Source organism: Protopterus annectens, chromosome 3.part0 (genome assembly GCF_019279795.1).
Source record: "Protopterus annectens isolate FY-2018-M chromosome 3.part0, PAN1.0, whole genome shotgun sequence".
NCBI classification, from domain to species: domain Eukaryota; kingdom Metazoa; phylum Chordata; order Ceratodontiformes; family Protopteridae; genus Protopterus; species Protopterus annectens.
Window position 1 is genome coordinate 162,739,433 of NC_056731.1, and position 20,195 is coordinate 162,759,627.

General features: G+C 36.8%; 1 protein-coding gene across 1 annotated transcript in view; it reads right to left on the bottom strand.

Annotated features, from left to right (window-relative positions):
* Positions 1-20,195, bottom strand: part of LOC122796791 (dynein axonemal heavy chain 5-like) — a 2,204,633-nt gene that overhangs the window by 1,681,273 nt on the left and 503,165 nt on the right. The gene's annotated exons all lie outside the window — the stretch shown is intronic.

Sequence of the window (20,195 nt, forward strand, 5' to 3'; positions counted from 1 at the left end):
TCGTCTATATGGTGAATGAAGAGCTAATAGTTTTCTGCCCGATGAGTAGACTAATATATGCTGATGGTACAGAAACTGGACATACACTTTGTTTCTGAGTATTAATTGAAGACTTTTTTGCAGTTATAATGCCTATTACATGAAATTTCCTGTCTGAAAAATGTGATCAGCAAAGTATTTGAATTTCAGGCAAAACTACACATTACATGAATGGCTTTGCTTAAATTATATCAGTGGATAAAACAGAAACTTGTGTGTCTGAGAAAACACACATTAATAAGTATGTGGATGTTATGAAGAGTTTGGGCAGGTCTTGTTTTAATCAAGCTTAAATCTATATAAGCATGCATAACTCCTGTACAAGAATGCTTTGTATCTATGTTTTGTCTGAGCTGAGGCTGAAGACAGTCATTTAGACTCACTGACCTACTCAGTTTTCAAATAAATAAATACATCAGCAAACAAACAATATGTCTTGCACCAGTACTGTTGCTGGGAAGGTGAACTGGCTAGTCCTTGACTACCATTTTGCAGCAGCTGTCTATTCCTGAAAGTTAAAGGCAAGCAGTAGGGATACAGATGACATTGTCTAGGGCTGAGATTAGGTTGTTTGGTTATAAACAGAGCAGTACAGAGTTGCTGGCTTAGAAACCAAGAGCAATGATCAAGAATCCCGCTAGTCGTTTACATCTGTATGGTGGTGCATTAGACCACAGTGTCTACTGGTCAAAGTAGGAAGGAAGGAAGGCCTTGATCGTAGTGTTTCAGAGTAAATTGATTTGCCATTAATGACAATTGTTCTTCTCTGCTGACACAAAGTGAATAAGATGGATCAGCTCTTCCTTATAGGTATGTGAAGAATAGCTTTTGGGTCAGACTGCTAGGATGCCACAGCTTATATCATTTTTACACCATGGGCCTAGTTTATCTGATATATTATTTTGCACCATGAGCCTAGTTTATCTGATATATAACATTTCTTATACTAGTGATCTTGCATAGCTAGAGGTCCTGCTATAACAGAAAGCCAGGGTGAAAGCATTAACAATATGGTAACAGATATACAATTAAAATATGTTTATGATGAGAACAATATTCTTTCCAGCCTTACACTGTACCATTAATTGTGATGATATCCTATGGCAATGCACATCCTGTCATGATTTGTTCCTCTACTGCACACAGCTAAAAGGCTGATTGGTCCACTGCACTGAATATTTACCTTGACATCGTATGATACAACTACATCACAAACAAAAATGCCATTGTGGTTTTGCTACATAACTGTGGTAATGCCATCCAAGTACCATCAAATGCCATTTTCCAAAATGCACCCTAAAAAGCATAATGGCTTATTCTGATCATTTACACCCAGTTATATGTTATTACTTAATAAAGACCCAAGCTGGAATAGTAGCTTGGACAAATGATGGTGCTGGCAAGGAGGAAACCTCAAGGTGCTGCCTGAGGATGGGTGGGGTGGCCTGCTAACAATATCCACTTGTGGAAGTGTGAATATCAGGAACACTTCAGAGCTGATGCCCACTGCATATCTCACACTCAGGGTGTTGCAGGATGTGTGCATAGGATGGCAGAAATAGGAAAAGAACTGCCACAAAGACAGTATAGCACTTCCCCATGATGGCTTAATCTCTACACATGACTTGTATGTAGTCAGATCAAGTCCAGTGGAAGTGTGGGGGGGGGGGAATAAACCTGGTGATCAAAGAGGGACAATGGGTGCAGCTATGGCGAAGGCAAAAGTACCAAAAACAAAACCACAGTAGTCTTTCATAGGGGAATATGGCCCTCTCCCCAAGCTCCTCTACTAAATATTCTATTGCTGTAGCAGAACAACTACAAATAAACAAGTACTTGGCAATGCCAGAATATTTTAGGAGTAGGGATGTGGAGAAAGCATCTGTTCCACATCGATAATGGTGGGGGTGCTTGACACCTGAAAAAAGTCACTTCCCAGTATTCCTAGTCACAAGTGCTGCAATGCTGAGCTTCTCTCAGGTGCAGACATGATAGGAATCTACCATCTCCCTTCTGTGTGATGGACAAGTTGGTATTGAATCCTCATTTCCATACCTTCCTCCAGTGCCTGGACACCTACTTAAACCTGGATTATCTGGAGCATAGTCAGGGTCAAAATCTGTGTATTGTGGAGCTGGTTGGGTGATCAGGCTTGTGATTATGTGTCTTGTATCTAATGCAAGCTGCTGTTCTGTACCTGTGTGTTACAAGGTCAGAGTGAGCATGTTGTGCAATTAGTTTCCTTTAGCAGGACTATCCAAAGAGAGGTGCACCCTATGGCCAATAACAAGTTAAAGATGTGATACGCGGAGCTCAGCATTTGCTTTATCATTTATACACTGTTGCTAAAAACGTCATGTGCAACCAGTTCTGCATATGCAACTAAATCATCACGAGTGGGCACAGAACATAGAAACACAGAATCTGAATGCAGAAAAGGACCGATTATCTTTCTTAGCCTGCTTCTTCTATGAGCCTGCATATAAGCATTTTATCCCTTCCTAAACAGTAGGTCCTGATTAAATCACAGCTAATTGTTTCTTACACTATGTAAGTATCGCCTTGTATTTTGCCCATTGCATTATTCAGATCCCTTAATATTTTCTGTCTTGCTGCCTTCTTGAAGTGACTATTGCAACTAGAAACCAGCCTTTTTGTGGGAAAAATACTTTATTTCCCCCAGCCATCAATTCTGTTTGTTTATAACAGTAACCTCTTTTGTTTCATATTTACTGAAAAATGATAGCACTGCTTGTGGAATTTAACAATGCCTGGCATGCTTCCACATCCCAAGACTAAAGATAATACATATTTGTCTGTAACTGTACACTGGAATATTATCTCTATTCCCCCTAGTAAAGTGAATATTTAGCTATTAGGCAAAAGGTTTTACTAAGAGATGTTCAAAATGTAAATATATAACAAGAGGCAATGATGTCAAGTGTTTATCTGATATATTTGGTCCTTTGTTAGTGGGTAAGTTGCTGGTGCAGAGACCCTTTCTACCTGTGACCTGGACCAAAGACACAAGCAGCAACATTGTTTTATAAAACAGACTTACAAATCATAGTAAATCACAGAGCTCAAGAAACAGTAGAATATGGGCTAGAAGATGATACCAGCTAACAATATCAAACCAAAAGTATACTAAAGCAAGCACTGGCAGACAACACCCAGAATTACGCCTGCGTATTCCATGGGTAAACGACATATTGCCTTAGGACAGGTTTATGCAGCTCTATATAGCTTGGAAAGGCACTCATGCTCAAGCATTTGTATTAGCTAATGCAGTACAAGGCCTACAAGTGACTTAGATATAATTCAGACATTTTGAGCCTTTCCACTTTGTGCTGGACCAGTAAATTCATGTGTATATAACTTTAAATCTAATTTGCATATAGCTGTATATAAGTTACATTGTTTCTAATTTCTTTGGTATTCATTTTCAGTTTACTCTGTCCCATTTGCTATATAAGCCTTGTAGTCTAACTATATGTTTCCATTTTGCATTAATTGTGTTCTAATTTTATCTGCTTATTTGTCAGCTGTAATGTTAATATTTCTGTGTGTATTTTTTATCTGGTCATGACTGAAAAGGGTCAACAAACCAGCTTAATCTCCCGGTTGCCAAACCATAAATAAATAATTTAATCAATTCAATTAAGGGTATCTGATTGTAAGTGGCTGTGGAAGTTTTCCTAAATAGCTTTGAGTGCCCCTTGAGCCTGATTTTTCGGTATATAATGACCTGAAGTACTTTATACCATGTAAGTTACAGAATGATACTGCTGCAATTGAAGTAGGCTGAAGATTAGAAGGATTTGTAATACAGAAGCACTTTGCACTTATTTATATGTTCCTGGGGTTCAGAATTTGAAATGAGTCAAATAATAATAACAGTAATAATAATAATAATAATAATAATAATAATAATAATAATAATAATAATAATGATTATAATAATAAGTAATTAGTTGGGGGTTGGAAGACAATATATTGTGAAGCTTTCAGGAGAATTATTGGCAGTGAATATTTCAAGTTTAGAACTAGTAGATTTATATTGATGACCTTTTTAGATTAAAAAGTCTTCTGATTAGAGAGTATGCAATGCACCAGCATTACAAGCTTCACCAGGGCATTGAAAAGGCTGAGTTGGGCCAAACCATTCCTCCAAGTACTTGTACAGTATCACCAAGACTATTGGAATATTCAAAGGATCATATATTTGAGGCAATCAGCATCACTCACATTTTAACCTATTGTAAGTGCCAAAGATCACCAAAATAAACATTTTACTTATTAAATGATTTATTTGTTGGTTTAGAATTCACAACATGTTCCTTGTCAAACAGCCAGTGTTACAAATCAGTAATTTCTATTGTTGGCTCCTTTGTTCCTTTGTAACTCAGCATAGCTCTTATTAGAATGTAAAGAATCTCTTTGGCAGGTATATTTAGGAGCTGATAGGGCTCCTGGTCTTAATGAAGCTATAAATTTGAAATGTTTTTTAGAAATGAATTTATGAATTAATATTTATTAGATGTACACACATTATTACACACTTTGGTATTAATAATGAATTATATACACATGAATTGTGTATGTACATTTTTACACAAGTTTTTATAATATATTATAATACACATGGCTTTAATAATTGATTGGAAATTAATTATGTAAATTTAAGTTAATTGAATGTATATTTAAGTGAGTTGTATGGATGGTGAAGTTGTTTCTGAAGAAGTTCACATAATATTAAATGTGAATGAAAGCGCTAAAACAACTTGTGGTGTCTCGTACTTGACTGAAGTTTTTGAACTAATTTCGTTGATTTATTCAGTTACTCAACTCAGCATTGCTGTTGTCATCTTTGAAAAGAATCAGGACATCTGTTCAAATTTGGTAAAGCTAGGACTAAATCATTAATTAAAAGTGAGAACAATATAGACATAGGTTCATAGGTAGGTACTGGGCTATCAGCCCAAGGACCTAAGTAAGCCTAGCCAACAAGGTTTTCTGGCTTATGCCACACAAGAAAGTTAATTTCCTGTGCCCCTGTCGAGCAAAGCCACAGAAGTGATCCCCGGGGTGTATTTCCTATTTCCCATTCACTCATCAAGATTTTTCTTGAAGAGTGCTAATGAGGAACTTTCCTTGACATAGATGGGTAGCTTGTTCCAGAGTATAGGAAGTCGCTGAGACAGAAATCTATCCCTCCAGCATGTCCTGTTTATTGTGGTGACAAGGATTAAGTCCCTAGAGCGTGTAGCTCAGAGGGATTGGGATTTCTTTAGGTGTAGCATGTCCAACAGCTCTGGGTTTAACATAGCTTTATATGTTAGGAAGAGATCTCCTCGGAGTAGGCGATATGCTACAGAGTAAAGCTGGAGTTTTTTGAGACGGTCAGTGTAGGGCATCTGTTTGATGCCAGTAATCCTCTTTGTGAGGTACTTCTGTGGCCTTTCCAGCTGCTGCAGATGTCTTGTGAGGTACATTCCAAAAGGGGCATTGTACTCTATAATGGGTCTAATGAGTGTCGAGTAGAGGGGAACAATGACCTCTTTTTTTCCTGGATGAGATCCCTTTTGTGATGAGGTGTGCCACATAGAAGGATTTCCTGACTACTGTGGTGATGTGATTATCAAAGGAGAGACTACTGTCATTCTTACAATATCCTGAAATACATCTGCCAGAACAGTATCCACATTTGAAACATTCTCACCTGTAACAAAATGAAATGTTCTGCCCATTATGCACATGCTGAACCATCTAACTAGGATTTTCTGAAACACATGTTTCTACATTTAACTAATAGCTTATCATGACTAACTGGTTTAAACGCCTTTAGAGATTCACAAAAAGAGAACTGTCAACAACGTTTTTTCCGTACTTATGTAGATGGTGTTTGTGACACTGCAGACAAGTTTAAATTTATTGAAAAGTCATAAAATCATGCCGCTTCTATGACAGAAGACCATTGATTGTCTCTCTGTTCAGTCAACGATATGTATAAAATCTCTTTTGGTATTTAGCTAGAGGACACAGATTATACTGGTCAAGTCAAATACATCAAGCTGACCATGAAATGACTTTCTTCAAGCATACTGAAACAGTAATTCACAAGCTCAGCAGACAGCTATGAATTTAAATACAGGCTGAAAAGATATTTAACAGCAGACACTGGGATCAAGGTAAAACACATGGTTCTGCTGTTTGAACTGCTGTTAGGTACCATTCTGTTTTGTTAGTTTTGAGCTGTGGCAACTGCAATAAGGTACAGTGGCAATTATTTACGGGTCTATATTACATTGTCAAACTCACAGAAGTTTGAACAATGTAATATCGAACCATGAAGTTTGAAAACCAAAAAGTACGAAAACACGGAACAGTGATTTTTTTTCCCCAGGGAAAAAAATATCGCTGCTCTGGTACAAAAAAAAAAACACATACACTTTAAACTTAAACTAATGTGGGGGGCTGTGCCCCCTACACCCCCCTACTTAAATATACCAACTCCGAGAGTGCACAACATCTGAGGAAATAGCAAAGCCGCAAAAATGGCCCACCGATTTTTTTCCCTGGGAAAAAAATCAGTGTTCCTTGGCTTTGCTATTTTCGCATGTCGAACATATGGGTTCGACATTCGGACTCCTGTGAGTTCGACATTGTAATATAGACCCATTATTTACACCTGTGTGCCTCTGATGGTGGGATAATGAGTAGACATGCTACCTAGTCCTTCGTCAAGAAATTGTTACAGTTAAGGAAGGAATGCTGCACATCTCTCTCTCTGTTTAATATAAGTAGATAAATTGGTGCTATACTGAAGTTCATGTACAAAACTGAGCAAAACAGGTAATATGTGAAGACAGATACTATAGTAAGTAACTGAGTATCAGTCAAAGAGACTGGGTGAAGTTGATTTTAATTTGCAGATGAGTGAAGTGATTTATATCTCTTCAATTAAATAGATGGAAGTGGTGAAAAGTGAGATGCAGAAAGCAAGTGAACAGCTTATAACTTGCAAGTCAGGACTTAAGAGTTAAATATGAATCTGTGGTTACAGAACTGGGGGAACTAAAGTAAAGGTAAGCAGATTTCAAAGACAGGGCACACTGGAGGTTTATGCATATTATTTGGATGTCTTGGAAGGACAGGACATGAGGAGTGCCTGCATTACATGATGTGCAAATTAAAATGGTGAGAACACAGGATTTCTGCGCCAGGGATCAGGGAAGTGATGAAACAACTGATATATCTTCTCTTGAGATTTGAAACATATAAGGTAAAGGATCAGATTTTGTTTTAGCTTGGCATCCAGGAAAGATCTGTAAAATTAATTATATACAAGTTTACTTTGCAAAACAATTGTTCCTCAATGACAAACAGCACAAGCTGCAATTGCTATAAGAGGACGCAGACTGAGAAAAGTGTGGTTTTGGATGTTCTATCTAGCAGTGTTTCATGAGTACTTCCAGGTGAGCTTAAGACCTTTACAGATTCCAAGGATGCTGTATAGAGCATTAATTATTATGATCCTAAAGGATCAAATCAGATTCTAATACACAAGTAAAAAACTATAAAGTCAAAATGGATCTTGGGCCGGTAAGAGAGAGATCTGATTTGGAGTAAAGGTGAAGATTGTATGTTGTGTTCTTTCCATGGAGTTTTGCTTGGGGAGCTATTAAGGTGTATTAATTTAAAAAGTTGTGTTCTGCATAGAAGGTTTGCTGTGCATATGATAAGGAACTAATCTGCTTTTTTCAAGTGCACGTATGTGGGAGAGTTAGAGAGGAACTGACAAATGGAGTTAGAAATTGTTTGGAGTGTGCTGACATTTTTTGTTGGAGACTGAAGCTGTTTTGGAAAGTCTTATTCTAGCTGGGAAAGTAAAGCTATAGTCCTGGCAATACAGGTGAGGTGAGAAATGAAGAGTTTTAAATTAGAATAGCATGGAGTTTATTTTGACACAGATTTTTTTTCTATGGGGAGTGAAATTTCAGGACTGGGTCAAGACACAGGACAAGGTATGTGAAGGAGGTGGTGGTTGTTTCAATTGGAGCAGTTTAGGTCAATGAAGAAGAGACTGGATGGAACTTTTGGGAGTCTCTGAGGGTGCCAATAATATTGTTTTTGTTTTAAAAGGGTTAAGAACAAGGCTATGTTGGATAAGTCATTGTTGAAGAAAGATCGGGTTAGACTGGAGCTGGTCTTGGATAATCAAGTGGGAATAATTGAATGACTACACAAACATGTCACCAGGGTCCTGGCATGTTGGTCATGAAACATTTCCCTGCAAGCTAAAATGCCATAACCAGAAGCCCAAACCACTGCTTCCCTGTAGATCGGTATGCTGGAAAAGCAAACTCACCATGGTGTTAAAATCAGCCAGCCACACAGCACACTGTTGCTATCCCTAAATGGCTACACAGCCTAATTATAACAACAGAGTCAGCCTCGCTAGATGTGTCAGAAGCTGTACATGTAGAGAGCAGAAGTGTGTAACAGAGGCCCATCCCCTACATCATGGGGTCAAGTGCATCACAGCCTCCATAGAAACACTGATAAATTGTATGTAGCTTTCAGTATCCCTTAGTACTAAACCAGTTAATGGAAATTGGGCCCATGAGATTTTGAATGTGTGCAAACAGTCTATAATAACTTCAAATAGATCTGCAGAATGATTCTTGTTTTGTTGCTGTGCAGTTCAACATAGTATGGAATACTTTAGAACCAATCAGTTACAGTTTATAACCAAGCTGTTAATAAGCTGCAGCATATAGTCCAGGGTTTGCCTCTGTTTGTTCAATGTGTGACCCTGGTGCAAGTTCCTTAGACATTGTTCCTGAGATGAGTCTGGAGAGATCCAAGCAGATCCATGCTCTACCTCAGTTAACAAATAGTCCCCCCACACACACACACACACACACACACACACACACACACACACACACACACACACATACACACGCACACACACACACACACACACACATACACACACACACACACACACACACACACATGCACGCACGCACGCACACACACACACACACACTGTAACTTCTATGACAGAAGAAATTCTGCAAAGAAGGGAGCTTGCTGGCTAAGAATGTTGTAATAGGCAATATTTATGTAAGAGGTTGTTACTCATTCAGTTTAGTGTAAAGTTTATCAGGACAATGCCATTTCCGGTGCATGTCAGAAATGTATGTGATGCAGGACAGAGTATGATGGAATGGTACTCAACTAAATTATACAGGAGAACTCAGGTTCTAATTAGATATAAATTCCCATCATAGTTGGAAGAAGTAAACAGAATATTATCTATACCTGCTAACTGATGAAGCATTTACTGTCATACTGTACGACCCCTAGAAAAGGAAGGATGTACAACTTCCATGTTCATTCAGTATGGCAGCAGCCTGTTAAACAAGTTCACTTTTAGAGAATTAAGAGCTACATTGCAGTTAATGTATTTTCTTCACATGCAGTTAATACAATCGCCGAGGCACAGGACATCCAAATGTTATGTTGCTTGTACTGCCCCAGAACAAATTCTGGTCTGCTAGGTCAATGTAAGCAGATGAGTTACAAGATCGTTACCTCACAGACACAAGGTACAGGGTTTGAGTATGGCCTCTGGTTACTGATTTGGCTTATTATAGCCTACAGACTAATAGCCTAGTATTTACATACGAACCTGTGAGCCTAAGAGGTATAAGGCTGTTCTACAAGGAACATTTTGGGCCACCTGTGGATCTAATAGATGGGAGGATGGAATTAAAAAAGACACTCTCATCCATACTGGTCTGTTTAAGAAGCTATGATTTCCTTTACTACCTGTTTATTTATATTTTTGCCTCTAGGTTGCCCAGCTAGCTAGAGCTCATTTTCATGGGAGGACTGGTGTACAAAGTTTTATACAGTTTTACACAGAGTGCTAGAATGCAGCTATTAATGGACATATAAAATACAAGATTCGCACAACTGACAGATATGGGATGACTTGCAAACCTTTAGCATCAAGCATGCAGGATTTGGGAGGCCTGTTTCAGAATGCTTTATGCATTTATTAAAAAGTCAGGCCTACTCACGTACAGAGTACAATGTAATTGTCCTCGCTTACCTGAGCACCAGCATGGGTTTGAATTTAAATATTATTGTTATACTGAAATCTCCAAGGGATAGAAAAATTATTTGTTCCTTCTGATTAGATACATTAAACAGAAAATGCAGTTCAACCCAGGAGACAGGGGAAAAGCACAAATTTAAGAAAAAATAATCATTTGTAACTTTCTAATTTACCAAAGGCGATGGAAGGGTACCTTAGGTAATAGCCGAGTGCTCTTGATTTCTGACTCAAGTTACATGAAATAGACTCATTCCTTAATGCACTTCCTAACTGCCAACAAAAGAATAATTAATTTAGGTGGCAGCTTCTACTTTTTTTATTCCTGGCAAAGAATATTTGAGGCTTACGCAATGTCTGACATTTTGTTAGTGCATAAGCAAACTGCATCGCGGTTTATATTGGTCTGATATATCATCATCCATACATACAATACATACACGACCAAAAAGGTACGGGGTTTATTGTAAGAGTTACTGAACTGATGCTGTATTTATTCATTCATCCGAAAACTATTTGTTAATTGTTGTTGTGATAATACATACAAAGTGCTTTCTGTGTATTTTATTTTCATACAAACAGCAGGTGTCAGCACTATAGAGTAATCAGTAAAATGAAGACCTTCAGGGTCACTCCCACCAGATTTAATACGCCCCTAGGGAATTGTGCCAGAATCTACGGACTATTCATACTCTGAGATTAATGAAGTCATGTTTTCAACACCACTTAAATTATCCTCAAATCATGTGATCGTTTTTCATATGCATTTTTTCATTTTTTTATCTTCTATACAATAAGGAGTATACTTTGTTTTCAGTGGGTCTTAGCGCTGTTGTTTAGGACTGGTCCTCCTATCTGTGTACTTATTCCCGCTGTTTCACAACAGCAGCAAAAAGACTAAAAAGGAACAACAGATAACGCAGGATAAAAGGCTCAGTGTATGCCCCAAAATGATATGGCAGCAAAACACAAAAAAGAATGAGACTGCTTCCTGGATAATATCTCAGATGTCTGGCTTTGTTTAATGGAGCTGTCTATCTTTATAGATTGTAGCAGACACTCTCGCGCCCCTGATGACAAGTACTGCTATAGTATAGAACATGGATATTATATTTCCTAGAATTTCATTAAATGGCAACTCTGTCAGAATTAGCCTTCTATAAATATCTAAGACATAAAGAGTGCCAATATGTTCTGACTCTCCTCTGCCATCTAGTGAACCATTGTAGTAGCAGGGTTTGACTCCCACAGCCTCTGTTTGCCCAGTGTGTGACTCTGAGCAAATACCTTGACAAGAGATGATTTGAGAGGTATCTCTTCATGTTATCCTACAGACCACAGTGACTGCACACTTGCAGTCACACTTTAATTATAGTTATCACTTGATGCATTAATTTGTGATCACATTTAAATAACTGAAATTATATTATAGCATTTGAAATCACTGGGCCTTTCACATATTCTGTCACATAATGTTCAAGGAAATAAACTTTTTTGCTGTAGCCACATTTTATAAACATCACTGACTGGTCTATTTCAGGAGTGTGTAACTTAGCTTGGGTCTTGTTGCCATCTGTCATTTTCATTTCATTTTTCTACCGTTGCCTTTAGTCTATAATTTCACTGTCCTGCACTGTTGTTTTTTTAACTCATATGACAGCTAGGATTTTACCCTTGTTGTTATATGCAGATATTAGACTTGCATAAATAAATCTTTTCAGGGGATGCTCCTTTTGCATTTGTAATTCTCACAGCTTAATCCGAGTTAACCATGAAATGCTCCACAATACCTGCGGCCAACAAAAATGGACCGAATACTGTGATTGTAATTTAGGGATTTTGTGCAGCTTATCACTTAATCTGACCCCAACATTTTAGCTGCTTCAAACCATGGCATCTGAACCATGACATAGTAGAAATAAAAACACCAAAGTTGTTGGCTGAGTTTCCTTAAAACTAAGAAAAAAGAACCACAAACTGCAAGCAATCTCATTTGAGACTCCAGAGAAATCGAGCACTTATAACTTGTTTAGAAACTGATTTGTAAAAAATAAAAACAATATTTAATATCACTGCAGTGGCCGTACAACATACCTTCACTGCATCATACTTGTCTGGACCTTCATTCCAAGAGTCAGGATTTATTTGGCGCTTCTCTGCTATCTGAACCTTGCTGCTTTGACCTTTGCTTTCCACCTCCCTGGGATGGTTTTGCTTTCTTCTTGCAATTAGAGTTGTTATCTATCGCAGAAGACCCCTTGAAAAAGTTGTAACAGATATGTGAATAGTGCCTATATCAGCTTATCTTCAGCATGACCCTTTGCAGTGCATGTTTATGCTCCTCCTTCAGTTCGTCTTTTGTTTCAAGGCATCTCCGACTGCTTCATGTGTACCATCCTCTATAACTTCTTTATAATTGTATATTCTTTTCCATATTTTTGTATGTCAGGTACAACTGTAGACAGACCTGGGACGCATATGCCTAGGCATGCCTCCCTAATCCAAACTGGTAACATCATGGCATGCCCCAGAAGGACACATGCACATCCTAAATGCAGGTGCTAAACATCTTGAGAAGAACTCTGTTGAGGGGTAGAGCTTTCTGGAAGGAGATCTTCACTGTAACCCTTGTAGAGGGCCCTTACAAATATCCCTTGATATTGTAGACATTCACATGTCTGATATTTTCATTTAAATAGCAGTCCCTTGTATTGTTGCCAACTTTGAGTTTTAACTTGCACCCCAGTCATTTCTTAACGTCACCTCATTGATACACCAGTTGTCAAGTTTCATAAAAAATCAGAAATTAAATTTTTTTGCATATGACAGTCGAATTACCCAGCACCTCAGGAACATTTGAGTCTTTCCAACTTTAATACCATTGTTTCCCTTTCCTGCGTTTCTCAACTCTTTCTTATTCAAGTGTGAAATGTCACATATATGGCAAAAGAACAAGGGGTGAAGATGGGTGATAGGTGGATGGAGAACTAGGTAATTAGGGAACTATCAAAATAATGGCCTTGTTACCCATCATTAGGGCCTCATGCATTATGTTGTGGCTGTTGAGCTATGCAGAGGCCGAGGCAGAGAGACCACAGAGGCTCCTCAGCAGGAGAATCCAGAGCCTCAGACATCTACCTTACACAGATAGGCTAAAGGCCCTGTCACTCTACTCACTCTCCTACATACTCCTCAGAGATGACCTCTGTCTGGCATACAAAGCAATCTCAGACCCCGCCTTGATGGGACTGCTACATATGCGGAAGTCAAGCTCCACGCAAGTAACCTACACACGTGGCCTCAACCTGGTCTGTGACATCAATAGGACTAGTTGGCGGGACAGATTTGTGTCCCACAGACTCCCCTTTTGTGGAATAGATTCCATCTCCACATCAAGCAGAGCACCTCATTACCACTTTTTAAGCATAATCTGGATAACCGGGATAACTGGATGGGGAACAGAAAATACTCCCCTGGGATTTCACCTGTGTCCCTGCTAGACAGTGGCATAGGGGGCTGACTTGTTGGAACATGGGCTAAATTCTAGGCTAGCCTTGTAAGGACCTCAGGGCCATAGCCCAGTAACTTCCTATGATCCTTACATTCCTGCTTGCCAGCTACATTTCTTTAAACAATGTTTACTGCTAGGATATTTCCTGGACTCATCCATGTAGCATAGAGGCAGCATTGCACCCATACCCAAAGGACACCAAGACAGTAGGCAATTTACCCCCAAACGTTCACTATCACCTATTCTATGAACACCCCAGGCTTCTTCCTAGCATACCAACATCAGTAGCACATGTGGATACCTGACCTCTGTCAATGAGGTTACCTTGGAGGAAATTACATTTCATAGTCTGAAAGTGCTGGTTGTACTACAATCCAGATCTAGAATTATAGCTCAGAATTAGCATGTAAATGAGCATGACAGACCCTAAAATGTATATCCTCATTCAAAACCTCTAAAACCCTATAGTGCAGTGCCTGCATGCATTGAAGGGAAACTGCCCTTATCACATTGCTGCATCTCAATACCTTGACCTCTAACATACAAACATTGCTGTTTCTTTAAGTTGTATCATGAATATAACAGCTGCCACTTTTCAGGTGTAGGGAAATGGTATCTTATAATTCTTTATTGACACTTGTGCACATTCAGTATGAATCACAATAATAGCATACATATATCAGTGTCAGATGAGATTAATAACACAGTTATGCTAAAAATGGACAAATGTTTCATTATTAGTGACCTATAATTTACAACACAAGAAATTTCGCAGACTACAACATAAATGTCACATACCTTACACAGACTAGAATTATTACAGCCTAGATTCTATGTGCTCATTCATATTATTATCTCCTTTATTCATAACGGAGTATTAAAATGATAAAAAGAAACATCAAAGATATAAAGTATATATTACTCTTGTAGCTCATTTAATGCCATCTATCTTCATTACTAAGTCATCAGATTTAAACCACAGTTTATTGATACCAATATTCATTACTGAGTGCATTATTCAGACTTTTGTTTACAAAACAAAAACTATTCACAATCGCATCAAATATAATGCATCACCATAAAGCATCTAATACAAGTGTTGATTTTTGTTGAAGACAAATTCGCGTTCAACCCTGGTTGTCTCTCAGCATTCAAGTCTTAGCTTCCAGAGTAACTCCCTGTACTGTAATAAGTGTTCCCATCTCCCCCAGGGATTATTTGATTTTATCCCAAAGGAATTTTTTTATCTTCCTTACAATGCTCTGTGTTTAGCCAACAAGTTATTATAATTCTTGTCTTTGCAGTCAGTACTTAAACTTAGAGTAGCTAAATTATGAATAAGAACTGCTTCTTAAAACATTTTAAGCACCTTACAACATGTTTTATACTGTGTTAACATAAATCTGATCCATACAATTAATTAACTTTAAAGAATAAAAAGCAAAACACCAGGACTTGGAGATGGCTGCAAATCCAGTATAAAAATCTTTATTCGACACAAGTGCTTTCATGGGTCACTTGTATCGAATAAAGATTTTTAGACTGGATTTTACAGCCATCTCCAAGTCCTGGTGTTTTGTATTTTATTCTGGATCTGTTTTGTGCAGGACAAGTGAGTTCTAAAGCTTTGGTGGTAGTTTGGCGTTTTTTTAACTTTAAAGAATAGTTGACTTTTATGACCTGCACTTTAAAGGTACTTGGGGTTTAAAAATGTTTTTGAAGAATTTTAATGCTTGATTTTAATAATTAGTTAGTGATAAATATTTGTATAAGTGTTGAACAAACTGATGAATATTTACTATGATTTACTAAAAGTAGTGTTGTTTTTACTTGTTTTTACTATTTTATCTACAATATTATTCATATTAAACTGAGCTGTCTTTTTAAATTTTAAGAGGGGAAGTTATAAAAGGAAGTGATGCTAAAAATGTACTTTTCTGAAGAAGTCTGTCATGTGAGACGAAAGCACTTAAAATGCACTTTGCATTTTGTATTATGAATTTTGTATTTATTTTTATTTTTAATAAATAATTTGGAAGTTGAACTCTGTTTTTTGCCTTTTTGCACTGTATCTTTTGGTTCTTATTTATATATATATATATATATATACATATATATATATATATATATATATATATATATATATATATATATATATATATATATATATATATATATATATATATATATATATATATATATATATATATATATATATATATATATATATATATATATATATATATATATATATATATATATATCAGTTTACTATCATAATATCGACGAACAAAATAATTTCTGACTAAAACACTGAACCGCAACCATGAAAAAAAAAATGCCGAAAATCACAATGTCGAATCAGCGGAACAAATTCAGCTGATTCGACATTAAAATCAAACACATCACTTAATGTCTATGTAGGAGCATAGAAACACTAAACTCCTACACCTAACATCATGTTTTTGAAGGGGGGCAAGTCCCCCCTGCACCCCCGGCTAACTAAATATTCCAACTCCAAGATCGTACCACAGTGAGGAAAGGGATGAATTTCCCAAACTGTACTGTACCGTGATCTGTGATAGTATTTCGAGTTCATATCAGCGAATGCACAGTGCATTCGCTGATATGAACTGTCGACACAGATGTTCAGCAAGATGGACATTCGAAAGCTTTCAAATGTTCCATCTGCAGACAATCTCTATTCACAATTTTCATGGTAAACATATATATATATATATATATATATATATAAATATAAATATGTAGAAAAACCCAACACTGGAAGGAGCACAGCCACTTAGGTCAGTATAGACTTCCACAATGCAAGGAATTCACCAGTTCACTATTTCAAATGCATAAAACAGATTTATTGATAAAAATGTGAGCGCTTTCACGGACAGCACATCCGCTTCTTCAGACATATTCAAACCAATGCTTACAACTCTATTTAAATATCTTGTTTAACTAATTAAATCAAACAATTGATTAAACAATTAGCATTCACTTTTCCAAACAATAATTACTAAATTGAACAGCAAACTCTCAAACTGCATTTGTCAATAAAACAACTATTTTAAAATAAGTATAACCACTTAAAAATGAATATTCATATAACAAAATACAATACTTATAAATACATATAATCTAATTAAACTATGCATAAAAATTAATAACTATCTCAATGTCCTAGCGCTAAGATGAGGCTTGAGAGAAACATTATCGTTAAGACCTCTACCTCTGTGTGCAGCAAGCCTAAGTATCCATTTAACCTCTGCCTGTTCAGTTAAATTAACTATATCACCCAACCGAATATTCTCCTTTTGGACATGTAGCACTTGAAACTGAAACACATGTTCATCACCTCTCTGTAAAGTGTGTCTAGCCAGCACACTATAGTCCTGTTTCCTGGCAAAACAATATGCATGGTCCCTTATACGCTCTCTAAGAGTCCTGTTGGTTTTGCCAACATAGAAACTGAAACAGACTAGGCAATGTGCCATGTAAACTACATTTTTAGAATTACAAGTACTGTCATTACATAGCTCCCATAGATGGCCCATGTCTGGATGTTTAAAGAAACGTGACTCATCTATGGAACCACATTGTAAACACTTACCACACATCTTATTTCCCCCAAAACCTCCAAAAACTACAGAATCAGCAGTAATTCTCAAATCATTATAACAAAGTTGTTGTTTAAGGGTTTTCATGTTTTTATATGTAAAAGTAGGAATATTCCCTACTATATCTCTAACTTTGTCATCAACCATAAGTATATTCCAGTTAGATATAATGGCTCTTTTGACTTTGTCAATGTTGTTACTAAATGGAAGAATTGCTGATTCTTTCCTGAATCTATGGCTAGAAGGTACTGCATCATACTGATTCCTTCTGTCAGAATAATATGGTTTCGCTTTAGTGACATGACTCCTGAAATGAAAAAGGTCATTCGGAACTACAACAACATGGCATTAGTTACTTAGATGTAACTGTCTATCGGGAGATCAACTGCCTTAAGACAAAGGTCTATCGTAAACCATGTTATAAACCAGAATACTTACATAGATCTAGTATGCACAACCCCATGGTGTTCAACAACATCATTAAAGGACATGCCATGAGGTTATCGAGGTTGTCATGTGAGGAATCACTTTTGAATGATGAATTTCATAATCTTAAGCTAGGACTTATGGGGAGGGGGTATAGCCAACAGGAAGTTATGAAAGTATACTCCCAAGTAAATAAGTTGAGGGACACTAAAGCGAAACCATATTATTCTGACAGAAGGATCAGTATGATGCAGTACCTTCTAGCCATGGATTCAGGAAAGAATCAGTAATTCTTCCATTTAGTAACAACATTGACAAAGTCAAAAGAGGTAGAGGTCTTAACGATAATGTTTCTCTCAAGCCTCATCTTAGAGCTAGGACATTGAGATAGTTATTAATTTTTATGCATAGTTTAATTAGATTATATGTATTTATAAGTATTGTATTTTGTTATATGAATATTCATTTTTAAGTGGTTATACTTATTTTAAAATAGTTGTTTTATTGACAAATGCAGTTTGAGAGTTTGCTGTTCAATTTAGTAATTGTTGTTTGGAAAAGTGAATGCTAATTGTTTAATCAATTGTTTGATTTAATTAGTTAAACATGATATTTAAATAGAGTTGTAAGCATTGGTTTGAATATGTCTGAAGAAGCGGATGTGCTGTCCGCGAAAGCACTCACATTTTTATCAATAAATCTGTTTTATGCATTTGAAATAGTGAACTGGTGAATTCCTTGCATTGTGGAAGTCTATACTGACCTAAGTGGCTGTGCTCCTTCCAGTTTTGGGTTTTTCTACATACGTTACGTGGACTGGGTTTCATATATTTTCTTCAATATTTATATATATATATATATATATATATATATATATATATATATATATATACACACACACACACACACACAAGGTGTTCTCTATTAAATTGCCTTGAGAGTTGATGTTCTCTGTCATATTCTGTAACACTACAGAGCATGCATTGATTAAGAAGAAATACTTATTTCTTTATTAATCAGGTTGCAACTGACTGGGTAGAAGCACCTGTTTCCAGAGCTTATCACGAGCACTGGCTGATTAACTGACTTGCCTAGTCATCACGTACACAAGTGGAGACTATGGGAATAAAACTCTGGGAAATTAGATGTAGCTGTTTTATAGCTCATTAATGTAATCTGTTGAGCTACTTGCCAGTACACTGAGCTGTACTCTTTTAGGATAATACATTCCATCATATTCAGATGAAGGTTACAGTAAAATGTAGCAACTACCAGCCAGTAGTGAAATGTGCAACAGTAACCAGATGTCCTCCCTGCCTAATACCTGGTGTTCTACCCCATTATGAGAGCAGCTATTATGAAGTCTCAGTGTTATCCTGGTGTTTTAAATCTCAGCAGGCATGCCGTCTACTTTTCCATACATAATACAGCATCATACTGACAGCAGCTTTACCAATGAAATACAAATAAAATTCATCCTGGCTATCAGCTATGTCAGTTTCATGAGTTGCTTGTAAAATAGGTGTCGAGAAGGGGTCCCTATCAGTTTGCCGAACAAATTATTTATTGAATACCTCTTTGTCAAACTTTATTGAGCGAATCTTAATCCATTGAGTGCTTGTTTTAGCAAATTATTTCCCAGGGAGAAAAACTAGTTGGCCATCATTAGGAGTTTGCCCTTTTCCCCACTGTAGTACGATCTTGGAGTTGGTATATTTAGCTGGAGTTTTACATTTTGTGTTTTTTATGATGTTCACTAGGTTGGCCAACTAGTTTCTTTCCCTGGGAAAAAGTTCACTAAAATGAGCATTCGATGGATTAAGATTCACTGAATAAAGTTCGACAAAAAGGTATTCGATGAACTGTTCATTCGACAAAGTGATATAGATCTGTCAAGAGGGTATATAATATGTCTGCAATGCGTGAGTGAAAAATAAACTTACCAGAGACCATCACTCTGTCCATGATTTATAACAATTTATGCTGTTCAGCTAAACGTAATAATATATACATTTACTTTTCATCCTCCTTAGAAGATGAATTAAAAAAACTTACATGCATTATCAGGGGTAATGTCTACCTTATCTGTCTTTACTGCAGTATGTTAAGTGATATGCTAGCTTTGTTTTCTAGGAGCTGTTTTTTAATTCATGCACCATTAAAGATGTTACACATAAAGTGGACATGTGTAGGGTGCAATGTTTATTGCATAGCCAGTGATCTGGAGTAACTGAGCTCATGGCTAATATGTTAGGCATTTTATATTTAACTGTTCTGGTATGGTCACTATAAAGGCACTGCAACAGAGAAAAATACAGCACTTCAGTGTTCATTACACCATGACCTTGATTATAGTGCTGAATAAATGTGGGTCAGTTACATAAAACCTGAAAAAACATTATCTTAATAAATCTGCTTAAACTGCTGGTGGTCTTCCCAAAAAGTGATATGATCAAATGTT